We start from the raw sequence: 21388 nt of genomic DNA on the forward strand, positions 1-21388 counted from the left end.
ACTCGTGCAATGAGCCATAATATCTGTAGTTCATAACATTTTGCTGGGATTATTGTGTTAGGGTTTGGGGATTTTTTATGTATTTAAGCTTCTATTTTGGAGGGCAGGCATTTAAATAATTCAATACTTAAGGATGTAGGTATTGCATGTATGTATAAGTAATGTATAAGTTGGCATGTACAGGGTAAGATGCATGAAGGATTCTTTCTATATTCAGCAGAGATAGCAGCTACATTTAGTTCTGAGCATCATGTTCTTGAAAGATATCAGGAAACGGAGAATTCAGATGAGGCCAACAACTAGCAGCCATGTAAACCATCGGGGGAAAAGGTGAGACAAGTCTCATCTCCAGTCCTAAGACATTCAACAAAGAAAGAAATAAGCTATATACGTGTGAATGAGACAGAGGCTAATGGGATTAATTTTAAGTGTGGGAGACTTAGATTTGATGTTCTGGAAATCTTTCCATCAGCAATGAGGATAGTGAAGCATAAATAAATTACATGGGAAGGCTGTAAAGTCTGCTATTATGGGTTGTTAGAAATCACAGAAGTATGACAGCAGGGATTGGAATTTTTTTCCTTTTAATTGCAGATTCTGAACTGTGAAAGTTGTTGTATTGCTATGGGAATGTCTATGGGTTAGAGTATGATCTCAGCATATACAGCACAGAGTTAGGGGGCACTCAGTTTTACTACAATTTGGTGTATCCTTTGGGCTTCCAAATTCTGTCTCTGCTAGTCAGCGTGGAGCTGCCCTGGCTGTACTTAAAAGGTGCTGAGAAGAGGAGAAACTATCCCTGTTAGCGTGTGATCTTGCAGAAAATGCTTTTATATTTGCCATGTAATTGATCAACATCAAAGCTATATATAATTTATGGAAATCTGAATACTTTAACAAAAAAAACTTGTGCATGAGTGCAGCCTTCTAAAAGCCAGTGAATTGTCAACCCACTCACAAGATCCAGGTAATTTTTCCAAGTTTTGTATGTATCATGTCTCAGCTGCATTGGTGCTGCTGTTTCTGAGGATGGCTCTATGTCATGTCACACTCCTGACATGTTTGAACCTTCAGGTTTTTGAGTGCTCTTATCTCCTATTCTCTCGTGCACCTTTTAAAAACCTATTTTGTCACTACTAGCTCTACCTCTGGATGGGTAAGATGATTCCACTGGTAGCCAGTGCAATTAATAAAAGTACCCATGTATAATAAGGAAACCCAAATAGAACAGACACTGGCAAATCTGAATTTGCTTCAGTGATAGTTCTGTTTGACCCTTCTTCTAGCAGCTATTTATTAACACAGATTAGTTCCACGTGAATGTGGACATCTGCTGTGGTTTCACAGAAGACGCTTCATTTCCTCCAGATTTAACCTGAAATCTGCCTGAAAGCTACAAGTTCGACTGCATTGGCAATGACTTTCTTGGTTACTAGGAAGCTGGTGGCTTAGCACTACTTTTGTCAGCTCTGAGATAAGGTTTGAATATTTATGTAAATGTGGAAGTTCTTCAAAGACTATTTAGAAGATTTTATATTTTTAAAAGAGAAATTGCATGTAAATGTGCAATTGTGATAGATTTTGCTTTTGTCAGTTGCATGTTTTGATCTGGTTGGAAACAAATCCTGACTCCCACCCATGCTCGTGTTGGATGGTTCTCAGCTGAGATGTAAGTCTATGACCTGAAGGTTTGGTGTTCAGGACCATGACACGATTGTGCATTGGCTTGGGTGTGCTCTCACTAGAGGCACTGGGAGCAGAAACAGCCCAGGGCTGCTGCTTTTCAAAAACCTGCCAAACTTTAGGCTTGTCCATGGTGTGCTTTGGAATGCAATGCACAGATTTCTGACCTAGATACTAACCCAGTTTTGAAGCTGAAATTGGTCCAAGTGAAGCTGTGACTCGGCTTCTAAATCTTGCTGGGAGATAAGCTAGTAACCTTCAGTGTAATACTGAGAAAATATAGCTGTATAGCCTTCAGGTCCTGACCTAATAACAACATGGTACTGCATTGAGCTGCATAATTGTACTGTAGTAAGTTTGAACTTGTGCTGGGTTCTTTATACCTTGATCTATTACATCTTGTAAATCCCCACTTAGTTCTTTTCTGTTTGAAGATGACCTAAAGTTTTAATACTTTGTTTTCTAATAGCCAAATGGAAAAGCAGCATTAGTATAAAACACAAGTATAGCTTCTTCACTTTCTCTGGACCAGAAAGCACTAAACATGAAACTAAAAACCAACTAGGCCTCTTCAACAATAAAATATCTTCCTGAGAAATATGTATTAACATTAACTTTTAGCATATTTACTTTTAATATGGACTGTAATTGTGATTAACAGTTTATTCTGGTGCAGTTTTTCTTAATTGTTACTCATTACAGCCAGCTAGAGCGTGATGTATATAATGATGAACTTTAGAATACACACACAGGCATTTCAAGTTGCAGTTTTTCTGGAGCCTCTGTATTTGGTTGTCATTAATTTCACATAATTGTAACAGGCAAACCTTATGGCTGCATGTAAAAACTTTGAACATTGTACAACTGACTTCCTCAATGGACACATGGCACATGGATTGCAGTTTATGAATTGGAGATAACTAGTAAAACTCAATTTATTATGAAGTTGGAGATCAGCAAGTTGCTCTAGGCCACTTGTAGAGGGGTATTTTATCCTTGTGAGATTCAAACTATGTAGGAGTAGGAAACAATTTATTGAGAGGAATTAAGATTATCTGAGACTGTTTCTTTGCAGGTTATAATTTTTCCTCATGGAGCAGTGGGTAGGGCTGCAGTAGAAACAAATAATAATTGGAGCCTTGGATTGATTTGTGAGAGCAGTGAATAGGGCCATGTGCAAGTTTGCATCTCTCTTCATTACAAACACACCTCTTGAGTTCATGATTGTGTAACCTCAATGCATGCCTCTTCCACAGCTGTCAATGCAAAGTGCACATAATAACTGAAATCCTTTTCAACATTTGTTCTCTGGCCAAATACTTGTGTTGCGAAGGAGGGGGCAAAGGAAAGAAGTCTGCACATTCTATGTCTCTAAGTATTACTGGATCTTTTGTTTTCTCCCATGTGCTTTCCCTGCCATTCTCTCCTTCTTTTCTTCTACAGTTGGAAACTCATGGAGCCCACTCTGTTATTGCAGAGAAAAAGGTTTTGTAGGTTTTTCCCCTTCAGGTCCCTATTTTTCTTTATTGCCTGCAGAATAAGCAGCTTTTTGCTTCTGTAGCCTGAAGCTCCGTTTATTTTTCTGTAAGGGAAAACAGAATTGTCCTTCTCTTCCTAGCATGCTGTCAATCTGTATCTTCTTCCAAGGTCTTTGACTTGACCTTTTTTCCCTTCACAGATCTTGTTTTTCCTCTCAGCTGCCCAAAATTCCTTTCTTAATTTCAGTACTTGTAGGTTCCTTTAATCTCTGCTCTTTTCCTGTTCTGAGACATGTCTATTTCCCACTGCTTCTCTGCTTTGCCCCTGTGTTCTCTGTTCAGCACCACTGCAAGGAACCGGAGCTGTCCACTGATATCTGGTGCTAGTGAGTATCTTGGGAACTCTCTGAAACCACTTTTACTGGAAGGTGGGTGAGTTTGTGTGTATATAATTTGATGTGCTCACACCTCTAGCCAAGATAGGCACAGACTGGCATAAAAGTAAGGGAGACCCATGAAAACCTTAAAATCCTGGAGCACATCTAAAAGTTTTGCATACATGGGGGTCACAGTCTGAGATTTTTTCACTTTGTGTTGTTACAAATATGTATGTGATGGTAACAATACAATGATTTTTATTTAAAAAAATAATTGCAACAAAAAAGTGAAGTCTGCTACCTAATCCATGGCAAATGTTGTAGAACATTCTTATAGGTTTTTCTGGATAAAGCAAAGGTCTGTTTTAAAGCTATTAAAGTTCTCTAATGAGCTACCTTTCTGAGCTCACTGATAAAAGTATAATATTCTGTGGCTCAATAGAATAATTCAGTGAAATTAACCAAGTAAGTGGTCAATGAAGCAAATGATTAAAAAGCAGAGGATTGAAAAATTATTAAGAAGGGATAAAATTGCATTTTCTATTGTATGTTTGGTAGTTCATAATTAAAATTTGCTGAAGAAAAAGTAAAAACACCCATTTAAAATGTGCAAAATTATGTAGGACTGCTGACGTTTTTGCCCACTCTGTCAAACTGTGTGTGTTGCTAACTGCAAGTAGTGTATGTAACAGGAGTTAAGTCTTGCATTCCTTTTTGCTTTCATTGCTACAAAGTAGATGTTCGGATATGTTCATTGGTGACTTGTCTTGCATATTTCTGATACGCACTTCTATTATAAATATACAGATTGTCAAAACTGAAAGTACATTAGCTAGAACACCTCATTTTTCTTGCTCACATGTAAAGAGGATTACATAGTTTAAAACATTTGCAAGAGAATCTGCAAACTAAAGTCATTAAATTATTGAAATGGTTTTAGGCAGCTGCTCTAGCTTTCCTGCCTTTCTACCGTGTGTTGGGGTTTTTTGTGGTGTTTTTTGTTTAGATTTTGTTGTTTGTGTCGGGGTTTTTTTTGTTAAATATAGTTGTCTGGATTATACAGGCACTGTGGGGTAAGAACAGCCAGTATTCCTGAGGACAGAACATTTTTTGGTCATATGCATATTTACAAAGATTATTGGCCCACACTAGAAGATTTCTTCCTTCTTATTCAGCACTGAGAAATGATCATTGTAAAAGTACTTAGTGAGCAGGGGGAGATGCATCATACATTGTGCAGTGGAACAGGGTTAACTTAAAATCAGGAGACTGCAGAATAGTGACTGTGAAAGGTTATTTCAGTAACATATCATGGCTGCCTTGTGGCTATTTTTCTCACCTTAGAAATCTGGATGTGCTCAGGGCATGTCTTGAAGAGTCCCACATTTCAAGTGGACTTTGTAGATGACATTTCAATAATAGGTGTCTTAACTTTGGATTTTTCTGAACATATGAAAAGGTCCTCTTGCATTAGCACCTTCTGATGCAGAGTGCACTGTGTGCAGCATGGGTGTTGCTTTTTCCTGGCCTTACCACTACTGCACCTACCTTCAGTCCTCTGGGGCTTTCAGTGTGAGAATAACATTAGTCTGTTTCTTCTGAAGTGAACAGATGTCGTAGAAAAATCTATCAGTATGCTTGGCAATAATTTGCAGCTTTGGTTATCCCAGTAGAAATGCTTGGATATTAGATGTAATCTATTGTGAGAAGTTATTTAACAGGCTTTTATCTTTGGGAGTGCATTATCTTGTGCATTAAACAAATATTTACTGTTAGGTTTGCAGGGCGTTGAGGCATTTTAAGGTCATGTTCATCCCTGATATTTTGCACAGAGACAGGATTTTAAAAAAGCAATGGGGGGACACACCCCCACCCACATCCCATACACCCCTCCAGAAACATCCCACCCAGTCCCTGCACTCTTCACAGCATTGGTTTGATACGAAGCAGTGATGGGGGTGCTTGTATGGATGGAGCAGCTATTAAAAGGAAGGAAGACACTTGGGATCAGAGAGGGAAAGGTCAATGCAGATGTCTTTGGAAGTGAGCAGGAGCTGTAAGTTGGCAGGTCGGGCTATTTCTTTCAAGAGTAAGCTACTCTTAAATATTATTCATTGTTACTCAGAAAACTCTTCTGACTTTACAATGCTGATAGTGATAAGCAGCTTAAAGGCTTGGGTGTGCAGTACTGTCATTTGCTGGCTGTGCTGTGTTTGACGGAGTGGAAAGATGATGGTACAGGCTTGGTTTATATCAGCTTTGGGTATTGCCTCTTTGTATTGATACCTGTATCTTAATCTTTGTTTTCATCCTGTGGTTAGAATACATTTTTAACATTGTGTACTTCGCACCAAGTGTAATTTTAAACTCTGTGCATAAATTAATAGCTTTGATTTTATCGGTGTCAGACTTTCTCAGTTCCTACTGGTGTCTGAAGAACTAATTTTAGCTTAATTTCAAGCCATTGTCTTTAGATACATAAATAGTTGTCCTCAGGTAATTGGATTTAAGTATAATGGCTTGAGTTTTGTAGCACTAGTTCTATAGCCAATTCAGGACTATTGCTCAATAATTTTGGCATTAATTTAACTAATATTTACCAATATTTCAACACTACAGGTATTACATGAGACTCTTTGAAAATTTCAGTGTATTCAGGTTTTGTAATGAAGTATGATTTTTGTGGTTACCTTTAATATTCCAACTTAGGGACCTCAATTGAACCTAATTATATTTCAATTGAAAATAAGATATTCCAGAGACTGAAGCTGTAGATCAGGGCTCATTACTAAAGCAGATCATTATTTTTAATGAGCAACTTCATTATATCTGATTCTGGAGAGAACAAGACATAATTCTGACTGCACAGAGAAGCTTGTTAAGCTTTTGTAGCCAGCAGCATATGTCTAACAGCCTGAATTGGGCAACAAAGATTAGTAGGGTTGAAGAAGCTACTGCATAACATTCTAACCTATACCCACAAGTAAGTTACAATACTGCAATTCTTCAAAATAACTTTCTTTTCAGTTGGTATGAACTTTGTTAGGTGAGAATAGTTGCATATGACCTTTTAAGTGGTCTGTTTTAGAAAAGGAATTGCAAGGAAAATTCACAATGAAACATAATTTTCAGGGAAGTTCTATTCAGAAAACCTTGGTAACAACATCTTCTTGCCAATCCAAGTGACTGCTAGGAGAGTTACAATGTGCATGCTGTTGCCTGATGTGGCAGTTTGTGTTTGGTCTCTAAAATAGCTTACAAATGTGTAAAATCATGCTTCCTGACAAGTATCTGGGAAGGGTACAAATTAGCAAGGTATCTTGGATACACACAGTGTTAGTACAGCAGGATACAGGTATTTGTGTGCCCTCTGGCAGGGAGTTGTGTGCTGTTCTGCTGCACTGAACCTCTCTGGAGATCCCTGACAGGGCACAGGAGCTTTGTCCTCTGTGCTAAGAGGAAGAGTCTGTGGCTCTGCACATCTGTTCCTGGAGTAATAACTAAAATTGCCAACATGTAAGCAGACAGTGAGTGACTAGATGGTAACAATAATTAAGAAATTAACAGCTCTTGCTAATAAATGACAAAGCTTCTCTAAGTTTGGGTAGAAGTTCTGCATACTATCCAGTGAAAACCTTGGTGCCTCCCTCCTGTCTCTTCTAATGTGTTATTTTAAGTTACTGGAATTAACTGAAACAAAACCAAGGCAATAGGGGCTTCCTGTACTGCTGTGAGCGGACTGTTTTTAAAACACCTGACTTGTCCCTTTGCTTATGTGGGTGATAAAGCAAAGTACAAAACATCTAGTGCAATGCATTTACTGTTCTATTTTTCCCATTTTATGGATGTTTTCTGTTGCAGAGGTGCTAATGCAGGGGAATATAATACCAAAATGCAGGGGAATCTTGCAGTAATTATGACATTGAAACCCCCCTGTTACAGCTTTCATGGACTGTAGTATAACAGTGTTAGGCATTGAGCTTAAGTCCCACCTAATCCAGCAAAATCTTACTTTGATGTCACTGAATTTGATATAATCGTAATTATTATTTCTTCCCATCTGCAAATCTAGATGTCAGTTAAGACTGGGAAGTACTTTGAGATCTCATTGATTCCATTCTTGCAAAATAAAACCTTAGATTCATTGGCTGCACTGTCTGCCTTGGCTCAGTTTTGTGATTTGTTTTCTGTGACTGGAATTTATATAATTGACCACTGGTAACACTGTGTATTTTGCATGCATGATTTTTTTAAATGCAAGTCCTTCAAAGCAAGTAAAGGCAACAGGACAACTACAGGTGTATGTTTTTACCTAAAGAGGAATTGGATTTATTTCCTACCTGGCCAGATACACGTTCATTTTCTTTGAACTTCAAGTAGGTTTCTTGTCTTTTAAGCTTGTGATAAAACCTTCCTTCCTGTATATCCTGTTGATTAATTCCTCTACTTAAAATATAACAGAGCAGTTCTACAATGTATAATCCTCTATTAAATAATTTATTCCTTCAGCCTAAACTTGAGTGAGCACAATTTCCCTTTTGTTGAAGATTCTTCCCAAGTTTTTTCTAAATTGGATCATGTCTGAACTAGAATTGATCAGAAGTGATGCTGTCTATTCAAGTCAGAGGCAATTATCAGTCGATTGAAAAGATAACAGTATCTACAGAACAAAGGCAGCTGATAACGAGCCTGAAATTACTTTTAAAAGGTGTACTTCAGGCCGTGTTTTGATATGCTATAAGGTGCAGAGAATACACATACTAGCTTTGTGACAAATCCTGGTAACGTAAAAGTTCTAATCTCTGGAGTTTTTGTTATTTTGGTTTTGCTCCTTGAAAATGAACCTATAACCTTGGCACTTTAACAGACTAATACAGAAGACTGAATAATGCATGCTTCTCAAAAGCTATAAATGTGGTAAAACAGAAGTCAAGCCCAATAAAAACTAATCTTTTATCTGTTTTTAGTGAGATCTATTTAGTTCTGTCTAGAAACAGATGTTGCAGGAATCTTGAGGAATGCTATAAAACTGTAAGAGTTGGTGAGTTACTTGGGAAAGAAGATGTGGGGAACAGATCACTGCTCAAATCTGTTTATTTGATCTAGTCTGTAACAGGAGTATTTTAGTCTTCAGTTCTGACACATCACTCAATTGTTCCCACTTACCAGTATGGACTGTTCTCAGCTCTCAGGCTGGATTCCTTTCTGACAAAGTGACATCAATACATGATCTGCAGGAGTGGAGCACAGTCATCTATAAACACTTTTAGAAGGAAGATCTTTATAGGAAATGGATTGATGTGGAGGTCAGTTTGCTTGCTTAAGTCAAATGGAAGTCACTCATAGCTATCTAACCTCAAACACCAACAAAAAGCAGAAGAAGCCTCTGTACCACAAAACCCCACAAATAAACATATAAAACCCAAACAAAAACAGTGCTCCGGGATTGGGTTTGTGTGACGTGGTCAAGCATTCTTTTCAATGTAATAGCTGGTACATGGCAAGGTGTATAGAAAAATGAGATACAATTACTACAGAAGATTTTAAAGGACCAGCTTGACACTTGTTTGTACTTTTTTCTTTGTTTTTGTCAACGAGTTACTTATGGTGAGAAAAGCAGACAACTCAAGTGGGACTCATGGGAGGACTCAACATCATCTTTGCAAATGTTTTTCTAATATGGCCAAAATTAATTCTGAGAGTTCACTTGAAAATTTCTTTATAAAAAAACAACCCAGTTAACAGGATTGTGTGAGCTGTGATTTGTGATTTAATAATGCATTGCTAAAACAGTTTTGTCTTTTGAAGTTCTGTAGTAGGACTAATTCTCCTAGAGTCAGGAAGGGCATATGTATGTTATATATTGTACAATAAATTATTCATTGTACTTACTTGGAGAGGTGGTGCTTCATATTACAGTATCCTCTGTAAGTATATACTTCATATATAAGTGTTTGGGCAAGAACATTAACATCTGTACTTACCTGATTGCTAACCATTGCATGACAGGTGTGTAGCACTGGGTATACTTACCCTGAAGTGCTTTGCTGTCATTTGTTGTGCATGAATGTGTAAATTTTTACCATTTGTATTCAAATACAAGTGGATGCTTCATCACAATTGTAATATTAATAGATATTCTTTTTTTTTAAATGTGGTGGAAAGGGTTTGATTCAGCACAAAATTGTATGAAAGACTGTTTCTTTGTTTAGAATAGCCCTATTTCAAATATTACAAATATCTACGGCTGTTTAAATGAAAGAATCATAATAAAATAGACTGGTTTGCTTAGTTGAATTTTTGGAGTACAAGTGGGATGGAAATGCAGATTTCTGTTTAATGAGATACATTGTCTCCTGTTGAATGATAGCAGAATGTTCCTCTTCCAGTTTGTTTCAAATAACCTACAACATTTTTTTTAAACATGAACTTGATCATAAAAAAATGAATTGACATTTGACTTTCAGATGCTTAGTTCATTCAACTGTCAAATTAATAGTAAGCAAAATTAAGCTTCTAACTTGGAAGATGCTTCTATATGTAAAAACTAGAATTATACAGCCATGACTCATAAAATTAAAAATTCTGTTAAGTGCAGATATGTTAAAGATGTGGTTAACTATCGCTAGCGAACTTCAGTGACAACGTTATACATCATGCACCTTTTCTGCTTGAAAATTTTAGTTTAAGTGAGAAAAGCAGGAAAAAATTCTGAACTCAGATGTGATTTTTTAAAATGTGTTTATTCTCTGAAGTGTATAAAATGGTTATTACTTGTCAGTAACATGCATGATATTCATATTAGAGATGGTTTTATTTCAAAACTGTATTAAAAAACAATGCGTTCCAGTTTTAAAGGCCATGTTCTGATTTTACGTATACAGCACTTTTTCTGGATACCTTATACTTCTCATACCAGCTTGTCTTGTTTTATACTAAGATTCCTCTTCCTGAGAAGTTCCTTCAAATATCTTTAAAAAGATCAGAAGTGGATTAAATATTGAGGAAATAATTATAATTCGTTCAATATTTCAGGCTGATTTTTCCCTTTCTTCATGTGGCTGTGATCTCTATTGATCACTTAGACATAAGTTCTTGGACTGAGCTGAAGAAACCATTGACCCAGTAGGTCTTCCACCATGTTCCCTAGGTTGTAGCTCCAGGGGCTGGGAACCCCAAAGAATCACTTAAACTGACAATCCATGCAAAAGCAGGCAGATCTGGGCTGAAAAGCATTTAGATACTGCTCTAAATCTGTGATGCCAGGCCTCCCCAAATTTAGGAGTCCTTTTATTTGAAGAAAATCTATTGCAAACTTCCTTTTATACCCCAGGTAAGTCATGGCTGTTGGCAGCTATGCAGGTCTCTTGTTTGGAACAAGTTGTCCTTGGCACTAGCCTAGTTACAGTTTGTCTTGTTATTGACAATTTTAAGAGGGTGTTTCAGTGCAGGATGTTGCTGTGCCCTAGTTGGAAATATTTCCTTCAGTTTTTCGTTCTTTTTGTAGCAATAATTTATTGTCACAAAATGCTGATACAGGTTGCTGACAAAAAGAAAAACCTGAGTGTTCTGTATATGTATATTAAAAATTATCAGCAAAATGCTGTTTCCAGTGACAGTGAAGTCAATGCACCAGGGAATTCCTAAGCACCTTATAAAATATTCATGCTCTCTACACACTAGTTTGTGTACCATTATTCTCTAAACAGAACTCAATGGGTGTTAAATAAATGTTGTAGCTGAGGTTGTAAGACATGATTTAAGAAATTAAGCTTGCAAACATATGGTGTGCATTTTTGAGGAAGACAGTTGTGTCATTGTTAAGAATAAAACAGACATATTGAGCAGGATTGTTTGAAAAAAGCACTCTAGATTCTCAGGTGTCTTGTTTGCTACTTCTTAGAAAAAATAGTTGAGTGGTACTGAAACACAGGCAATGCAGGGACTTTTGCAGACAGAAACAATTTTTAAAATAGGCACCCAAGTGGCATCTGGCCATGGAGATTCAGAGGAAAAAGGGAGCTAATCATTATTGGATTAGAGTTTCTTAATGTAGTCAAAGGATCACTGCAGCTGTAAATATTCTTTGTAAAAGAGCCATGTTGCCAGGGTCTGTGATGAATAGCTGCCCTTGGAGCTCTCCTCCAGGGAGTATTTAGAAACTGTGAAGGTAGAAATAACATAAATAGAGCATACACCCTTTCCAATAACTTAGCCTGGCTTCACATACTGAGTTTTTTATCGGTTTGTTTGTTCAGTGGGGAAAATCTAGAAGACTCCAAGTAACTCTCAGCCTTGCAGTATCCTATGCTCAAAGCTTCTTTTTGACTTGAATCTCATGGAGGGTTTGAAGAAGGATGCTTTTTAGTTCAAGGAATATCATAGTTTTGGAGGCTCCTTCACCAGAGCTACTCTGATAACAAGCTGCCTTTTTAAATTTTTGCTTTCTCCTCTGAGTTTGGGGAATGTTTGTATTCAGAATTCATAGAATTGTAGAATGGTTTGGACTGGAAGGGACCTTGAAGATCATTTACTTCCAAACCTCCTGCCATGGGCAGGGACACATTCCGTTAGACGAGGTTGTTGAAATCCTCATCCACTCTCTCTTTGAATGTTTCTGGGTTTGGGAAATCCCAAGTTCCCCAGAAAACCTGTTCCATTGTTTTGCCACCCTCACAGTAAAGAATCTCATCCTAATCTCTAATTTAACCTCCTAGATTGTTTGTCTTTTGCAGAGTTGTCCCTCCAACATATATCAGCATGGTTGAGGTCCCCCATGAGTACCGTGGCTTGTGAATGTGAAGCTGCTCCTCTCTTTAGTACAGAAATTTTGTGCATGCTTTATTCTCATAGGCAAACATTTTTATAAATACTCTAAAAATTTAAACAACCCAATGCCTCAAACTACTCTACCTGTCCTGAACTTTAAAAATGAAAATTTCTCAGCTCCTAAAAGTCTGAACGGAGGTTGAATTTTTTTTAAAGGGGGATTATCAGCGTGTTTGGAGAAACAGTACCTGTCTCTGAGCATTTGAAAGCACTGACACTACTAGAATAAATTATCAGCCATGGAAAGATGTGTCAGAATTTGATTAGCTTATCTGTCTCTTAAATTGATTGCTGTAGCCTTTTAGTTGCTATTCACTGCAACCTTTTGTCATATAGCTTGCTGAATATATATGATCTTTTGTAGGGAATGGTATATTATAGTCAATATTGTACTTCAAGCCTGGAAAGAGATTATTTAACCAATCCAATTTACCTTTTAGAAAGTGAATTTTACATTTGACATCTGTAAGAATTTAGGTAACTAATAACAATCAGACTGGCAAATAGCTATTGGGATTTAAATATATACACACACATGCATGCATAATATATACATATATGCATAGATATATGTATATTTTAAATGTACACAGCTGTCATTGAATATGATCATTTGTCTTTTCCTTTAAGAAAAATAGTTGTAGCATTAATGAGATAAAGGCCTTTGCCAGTTTTATTTATTCCTGCAGAACTCATGAAAATGAGACATCCAGCCTGACTGGGATGTTCCATTCTAATATAATACTTAGAGGAAAAAAAAAAAAGCTAAACTACTCTAATGATGTGTTGTATCCTGCTATCCACCTTGTTATTTGTTTCCCTGGGTTGCAAACATTTCAGTCTGATGGCTATCATTATCTGCTTTTACAGTGCCTGAAACAAAACAGCACCTTTCACAAAAAGAACACTAGATAAAATCACTTTATTACTCAAATATTACTCTTTGAGTCTGTCATTTCAAACTTGCATCTAGTTGGTTCTCATCTGCATTTATGTTTTGGCACTAGGACTAGTATCAGAATTTCTGCTGTGAGAGTCAAAATGAGTGTCTTTCTCCTGAAATTAATGAAGAGCAGGAGATTAAATTCAAATGAAACTTTCCCAGTACACATCACAGGTTTTGCGTTTGTCTTTGAGTACTTTATAAAAAACTACTATTTGGGATGTAATGTTGTTTAGGCTTCTTGCTCTGTCTTTCCCAGACATCTTCCCTAGCTTTAGTCTAAACAATTGTCAGTTTTGGCAGGTGCCTGCTCCCTCCCTCCCTCCCACCACACTGTTTGCAGCAGACAGGTCTCCGTGGTTGAGAACAGGACCCTGCTTGGAGAGTGACCAGGACTCCCCTTCAGCACTGCTTGATCCTTGAGGAGATGTAGGAGAAAGTTACTGACATCCATATAGTTGAATCTTGGTAAATGATATGAGCAGTTATGAGCTGCTGCTACCCCTGAGACTCTGAGCTGATCTAGCATGTGCACCACCTTCTGCTCTGCCTTCCAGAGCAGGCCATACTTTTATCAAGCATATGGGACAGTTCTTCTGACTGAGTGCTCTCAGAAGAGGGAAAAGAAACAGCTGTTTCTTACTGTTTTGGAGCTAAGCCAGCTATCAGTATGAGGGTATGTGAGCAATAGCAGGAAAATTCACTACAATTGCTGTATGTTTTTACTGTCTCTGTGAGGATCTTATGTCCCTCTGTAATCCTCTGTAATTTAATATGACATTCCCTCAGGTAGTATTTGTGTCCCACATGTACCTTATCTGTTATGCCCTGGAATTTACTTATATCTCAGCTGCCTTTAAGGTAGTTAGATCTGGTTGTGGCTTCAGGAGATCAAAATTAATCAAGTTTATATGCCCTGTTTTTGACAGTTTAAGGTGTAGACATACCTAGAATGTCCTTTCAGCTACTCAATGGTGCTGGAGGTGCAGGAGTTGGCTGTCCTGGGGCAGAGAGTTAGAGCTAGACAGTTGTGGGAAGAAGAGGAAAATGACAATAGGAAGGGTATGGATGGAGAGAACTGGAAACTCTTTTACTTCATGCTTTCAGATAGGCACCGAGCTTCTCCATCGCAACCCATGTCCCCAGGAGGGATGAGCACCCTTCAGCTCAGTGCTCTGGCACAGAGAGAGTGGGCAGCTGTGCTGTGCTTGTTTTACTTCCCTCAGCAATCTACAGTCCCAGGCATCTGCTTGCTGTGTGCACAGACACGACTTGGAGCATAATGTAAAAATGGAAACAAACAAAAAAAACAGTAAGAAAAAATAATGGCTCATATGTAGCTTAAATTTAAAAATGTAAGATTTTATTTACTCAGAACTCCTAAAAAGGCATTATCAAGACTTCAAAGACATTATCAAGAATTAGTGTAGAAACCTTTAGATCAAACTTGTACCTAATCTTTTGCAAACATGAGTACCAAATACCCCCATACCTCAGGGTAGAGTAGCAGTAATTAGTGTTGTTGCTCTTGTAGCCTGGCAGTAATGTACTGCCTGTTTTATTTGCTCTGTAGTATGTAATGAGTATTGCATTTGGATTATAAAGCAACAAGATGAATGAATTGGGCTATATCGATTGAACTTCTGTACCAGTCAGTAATAATTTTGTTTCTCAAGATTTTATGCCCTCAGAGTGCAAATTAAAAAGTAGTTTAATTAGAATGTGGGGAACTTTCCCCTTCAGTCAGCATCTGCTAACAATAAAGATAAAGGGCCTAAAGCTCTAAGGCCCAATTACTTGTTAAAGGAAGTGGGAAGCCATGAAAGATGGTGGTGTTTGTGTCTTCATCAGACTCCAAAAAGTAATCATGATCTGTTTTGTTTTGTTTTCCCTCATTTAACTATAATATAATCTATTTAAACAAACTACTATTTTTCATTAATTGGCCATTTTTAAGAGAGTTGTAATTAAGCTGTCAGTATTTCACTTAAACAAAAATATTGGGAACAATCTAGTGATAGAGAATGAAGGAAATTAGTTCAAAACTAAAACTTTTATTGGTAATCTCCATCACCAGCATGTATCTGATGTTCCTGTTTCTGCTACAAGTTAAAGAAACCAAACCAAAATACAGCTGAATCCTTTGGAAATTAAGGGGATGTCTGTAGTGACATGTCCTTTCTGGTACCTTTTCTTACCGTTAACTTTTCTATGAAGCTGTAGAGTAACTAAAATGTGTTTCTTTTGAGCTGTATTCCAAAAGAGAGTGTTTGTTATAGTACTGAAATAATTTGATGGTTTTAGTTTTGTATGGTCTAGTGACTTTTGTGTCCTAGCAAAAAGGAAGTGCCTTCTACTATGTGTGTGAATGAAATGCACATGGAGGGATGCTGGATTCATCCTATGCATGATTACTCTATCTCATCAGCACCCACAATTCAAATTTAAGATGGATTTAAGGCTGTGTTTTTTTTATTTTGGAATCAGCATATTTTAAATAGATTAACTTGGATCTGATAAAAATACTACTGGTGAAATTTAGTCTGCCATGGGAGGCCTCACATGAAGGCCTTTTGTAGCATCATGGATCTTTTAAAGACCTATTTTTAGAGGTGAAAGTCACCCTATCAGAGGAAGGGCAGTGAAATATAGCAGCTGACTTTTAGGTGTGGAAAACTTACCTAGTAACAAATATGAATAGCTGCTTGTTCACTTTTCTGTCATACAATTCAGAAATAGCTATTTTAATAGACCTGTTCTGCTTTTGTTGAAATTACATTGGCTTTCTGTGCTTTAAGTTCAATCTGATCTGTGATACCACTAGTGATTTTTCTTCTAAACCCCCACAAAAAAAACCCCTCTCAAATTGGATTGGAAGTGATGTCACAAAAACCCCAATAAATTCAGAAGTATACAACTGAAATACATGTTTTGTAGGTTACAAGCTAGTTGAAGACAAGTGTAAATTAACACTTAATGCAGAGCACAAGGGAAATAGTGGTTCATCTGGTGGCAGTAAGAGAACATTCTGTGTTGTGCATTCATTTTGGGGCCGCCTCCTGCAGCTCCTGCTCCCCGGAGCTCTCAGCCTGTTGGCATTGCAGCAAGGCTAATGAGGCAGGGCTGCAGCTCAGGGTACAAGGGAAGGATAATATCAGCACAGTTTTAAGAGATTAAATCAAGAAGATTTAGTTCTGGTTTACTCCAGAATGATACTTATTCAGCATTAGTTCTGGATGCTGGGGGGGATGGTTGGAAAAGAAAAGAGAGGGACATGTACTCAAGTAATGAAATTTAAGATGAAGCAATAGTGATTTTCAGTAGACTTTGAACACCCTGGGACAGGGATGCAGGGATGGCAGATTGTTACCTAGCAACTGCTGGAAGGTGATTAACCCTTTGGTACCAATCATTTCTGCCTTTCCAGTAAACTGAGTGTAGAAGCTGAGTTTCTACAGAGATGGGATTAGGAAGGTTTCTGGTCTTTGCAGTGTAGTGTTTTATAGAGGCTGTAATTGAACTGTTAGTAAAGGGGTAATGGATTAAAACTGGAAGAGGGGAGATTTAGGTTAGATATTGGGAGGAAATTCTTTAGTGTGAGTGTGGTGAGACACTGGAACAGGTTGTCTAGGGAAGCTGAGGAAGCCCCCCTCCCTGAAAGTGTTCAGAGGCCAGCTTGGATGGGGCTCTGAGGAATCTGAGTTAGTAGGTGTCCCTGTCCATACATGGGTGTGGAACTAGATGATCTTTAAGGTCCCTTCCAACTCAAACCAGTCTATTATATGATTAATTTTTTAAAAAATTGCCCTGAAATGTTTTAATTCCTATTTAAGCCACTGTAAATACTTTACTATTTAGGAGGTTGTTTATGACCATGATCGATATATCTAGCACCAGCTGTAATCCTTCTGAGTTTCTGCTTGTGTACATTTATATAACATGCATGTCATGTCCCCATTTACTGACCTTCTGCAAATTTGAGTGTTGTGATCATCACAGGTTTTTCTGCTCCAAATGAAAAATATAGAATATATCACCTCTGTGTTGTAGAACAAATGCCCAGCAGAGGAGTCAGGATTCCTTGAGTCAAGAACAATGGTTGTTGCTCCAGTTAAGTCCAAGTAGCTTGACCAGCTGAGGATGTAATTTTTAACATTTTTAAGGTAGTAGAGTATAACAGATCAGGCTTAATTATGGGTATTGTAAACTGGATTAAAGGCGAGTTAATCTTAAATTATTGCTAGTCTAGTTTTTGTTACCTGGTGATAAATATCTTCATCAGAGTGGTTGTGGATATATGGTTTGTTTTGGTTTTTTTCGTTGTGTTGGTTTTTTTTTTATTTCTATAGGAAAACTAAATGGACCTTTTGTGGCAGTTAAATAGAAACATGGATAATAGTGTTACTAAGTGTGTATTTAGTTTTCTCATATAGGAATGTCCTTCAGTTAGTTGTTATTGCTTATTAACATTATGATGGTAAAAGCACTTGGAGATTTTTGTATTACTTAAGTATATAAATCCTTCTGTTGTTGTGATTTTCCTAAAAAAATTGCCATAATTTCTTTTAACTGCATAGAATGTATCTGCAAAGAGGCACCAGACAAGACAGTCTATTGATTCCACTGTTAACAAAGGGGGAAGAAATTCCTCTGTGTGCTGAGCAGATAGGTATATAATCTTATGTTTATGTATAAAATTAAAATAAGAGGGTGCAGTACACAAACATATAAACATTTGCTAGGAGCATTCCCACATTAACTGTATCAGCTCCAAATGTATAGCATGGAGTTGCAGGAAGTGTTTGAGTTGTCTGCTACTTGTAGGCAGTCATTAGAGCTGTTTGTGAGCCTCTATTTTAAATGTTCTCAAGAAAACTGAGATTTGGAAAGTGAAAATATTTCTCTTCAGTTGGTCTTCTGCTTGCTTGCTTTTTTTAATACTTATTTTAACCTATTATAGTTTTCTCATATTTTCTAGGTGAGTAGAGATTTAATAATAGTAGATTTTATTGTGCAAAAGCAGAGATTGGCTGGAAATAGGCATGAAAACTCCAAGTAATAACAGGAATATGATGTGTTAATAGCTGCATAGATAACTTTAAATTACATCAACAGTCTGAAATGTTGTTACTCTCTGTATAGCTGAATATTGACTTTGATTGCGTGAGCTACTATTTTGTTATGTTTTCTCATATGAGAAACATAATTGAAATTCTAACTTCTGGCATATCAAGCATTATTCATGGTTTGGGTGACAGTTTAGGAATCTCATACAGGAGTATTTTCCTTTTTTTTTTTTTTTTTCCCCTTTGTTATGCATGATTCTGTCTAGCCTGGCTGGCTCTGCACTGAAGCAGAGGAAAGGTATTCACCTGCAGCTTCAATTACAGTTCACTGTGTCTATAAGGAGGTGGTCCAGTCCTTCATCTTGGCACAGGTTCTTTTAGGTAAGGTGAAAAAGTTCTGAGAGGGAGTAAGATTAAAGAGAACTTTGTGTTCATCTTGTTTGCTATAGCTGTTAATGACAAGGAAATTGTGGGGTGATCATTGAAATAATTACTCCTAATTTTGAGCACAAATATAAAACTCTACAATGTGTAATTTTATTTTCATTGTAATATTAACAGGGAGCTATTTTCAGAAACATAGGCCTATGAAAGGCTGGTTGTAGTAGCTCTACCAGGGTTACAAACCCTCAAAACTAGAGGTCTATAGAAATCTAACCTGTTCATCTCTAGTTACACTGTGCAAACCCTACGGAAACATGAGCCTAACAGAATTTGGGATGTTTTTATCTGAAGCATGGAGTAATAAACTGTCTTGGTCAGGTTTATGGCCATCTGTATTTCCAGTACTGGGAAAGGAGCACATCTGAAAGGTGGAGCAGTTGGAGCCATAACATGTCTGCTTTTGAATGGTATTACTCAAAAAATGTTGATTCCTCTGAGCAATTTGACTGTGGAAAGAATACCCCTTTGAGGAAAGCTAGGGTGCCATTGCAAGGTCCAGCAGAACTATAGGCTGAGCTGGGCATTTGTCCAGTGCATCTGTGTGTTCCACCTCTGACATCACTTCAGCTCCAGTGCTGCAGTCCCAGCTGTGGTATATCCAACTTTTCCTATGATTTTTGCAATTCCATTTCTAGATGTTGATACAAGGCTTTGTCATATTCTGTTTAGTGTTTTTTCTGACTTCCTGGCATGTACTACATTGTTTTCAACAAAAGTCTATCCAGGTATGCTGGGGGTCATTTGTCTGCTACTTTGATTTATAAATGCATCCAAAAGATCAGCATATGTCTTTCCTGTTTAACAATAAAGATTGTGTTTGTTTTGAAATGTGATACTTCAGTATTTTTTGAAAACACAGATTACCTCCTGTACTAGAAAGCAGTAAGTTTATTTAAATGGTGAATATAAACAGTTGGTAATTTGCTAGTCAGAGTTACATTTCAATGAAAAGGGAATAAAGATTAGAAAACTGCAGATGGTCAAGCTATTCCAGATAGCTTGTTACTTAGTATGGTAACAGAGAAAAAAAATTGCTTAAACACAAAATTACTTGTAGCTGCATGAACAATGATAGTTGAAGTCTTGATGTCTTAGTACACAAGAAGTAGCTACCTCCCTTCCATAGAAATATTTCCATTCATCAGCAGAAAATCTTGCATATTTTACTTCAAGTTCAAGGGGGGAACTACTGTAGACATAGGCTGAGCATTAGATACTGTCAGAAGTGGATGCTTTGTTTCAGGGATAATTTGACAAAATCCCAAATTTTCTAAGGGTTTTTCTTTGTCCTTAAAAAAAAAAATTCAATTTCCATGTGCTGTGGGTGGGTAAGAATACTTCAATGCAAATAAAGAAACACACTGCTCTTTGTTACCCTCTGTGTATCTAAACAGACACCAAGCTGTACAGAAGTAGCAAACTATATTGGAAAGTATAATATTTAAATTATACTGCAAAAAAGTATAAATTGCATTGTTGTTAACAGAAGTAATTGTGAAAATGGATGGCTGGATATATGTGAGCCCATATTATTGTTCTAACACAGGAATACAGCAAATTACTTAGGCAAGTATTTTATGTCCTTGAATAGAACTGTTGAAGCTTGTGACATTCATTATTCATGAACTAAAAACAGGCATGAACTTATTTTTATAATTAGAGGTATATGGATCAGAATTTCCAATTTAAAATAACACATTTTTTTCCAGCCTTCACTGAAGATATTCCTTCTAGAAGTAATAACAAAGTGGAAGTTATTCTGTGTGTGCATACATTTAAGTGTAGTCTCTTAGTTTACACCAAGGGTGTATATGCTGAAATTTTTGGCCTGCAGTGTGTAGGCCTTTTGCATCAGTTGCCAAGTCTGTAATTATGGCTTTTATATGATCACAGTTCATATAACTGTGTTCATTCTGGAGAAGGACAACTAGATGCAGTTGCATAAATCCTTACTTACCTCCTTAAACCTACCTAGAATAATAGATGCACCAGAATCCCTCAAATTACAGATCTGCTGATTTCATCCCAAAGGTGTTACATTCCATGGCATCCCATCTGTTACTGACCTACTTGTTCCTTTCATCTCGTATTGTGAATGTTATTCTAACCTCTTTTCCTGATTTAGTTGTAAATGGCTAATTTATGATGATTCTCCTAAACTGCTGGCGCCCTCTTTAATCAACAAAAATGATTTGTGGAAGTCCTGTTCAACAGTGGAGAGGTCTATAAATGTATTGTTAGTGAAATGACTGAAAACTGGTGCAGGTTTGTCCTGCTGCAGCACCTTGCCTGAGCACAGTGTCTGGGCAGGTATTGTGCCCAGCTTCCCTGCTTACACCAGGCAGTTTTTCACTTTGAGGGAAACATCAGGTCCAGAGCTGATTGTGCTGACAGCAATTTGATGTAATGGTGGAATTTCCCCAATTGTGATTTAGATGTGAAGTTAGCCTACAGCCCTGTTATACACAGTATATTTAAGTAAAGGGCTACAGTCATAAGAACAAAATCTGCATTACTCATATAGCTTTCTGTAGAACTCAGTGAGGATTTTTTATTATCCTCTATACA

Source organism: Chaetura pelagica, unplaced genomic scaffold (assembly GCF_000747805.2).
Source record: "Chaetura pelagica isolate M959 unplaced genomic scaffold, ChaPel_1.0 scaffold386, whole genome shotgun sequence".
Lineage (NCBI taxonomy): Eukaryota > Metazoa > Chordata > Aves > Apodiformes > Apodidae > Chaetura > Chaetura pelagica.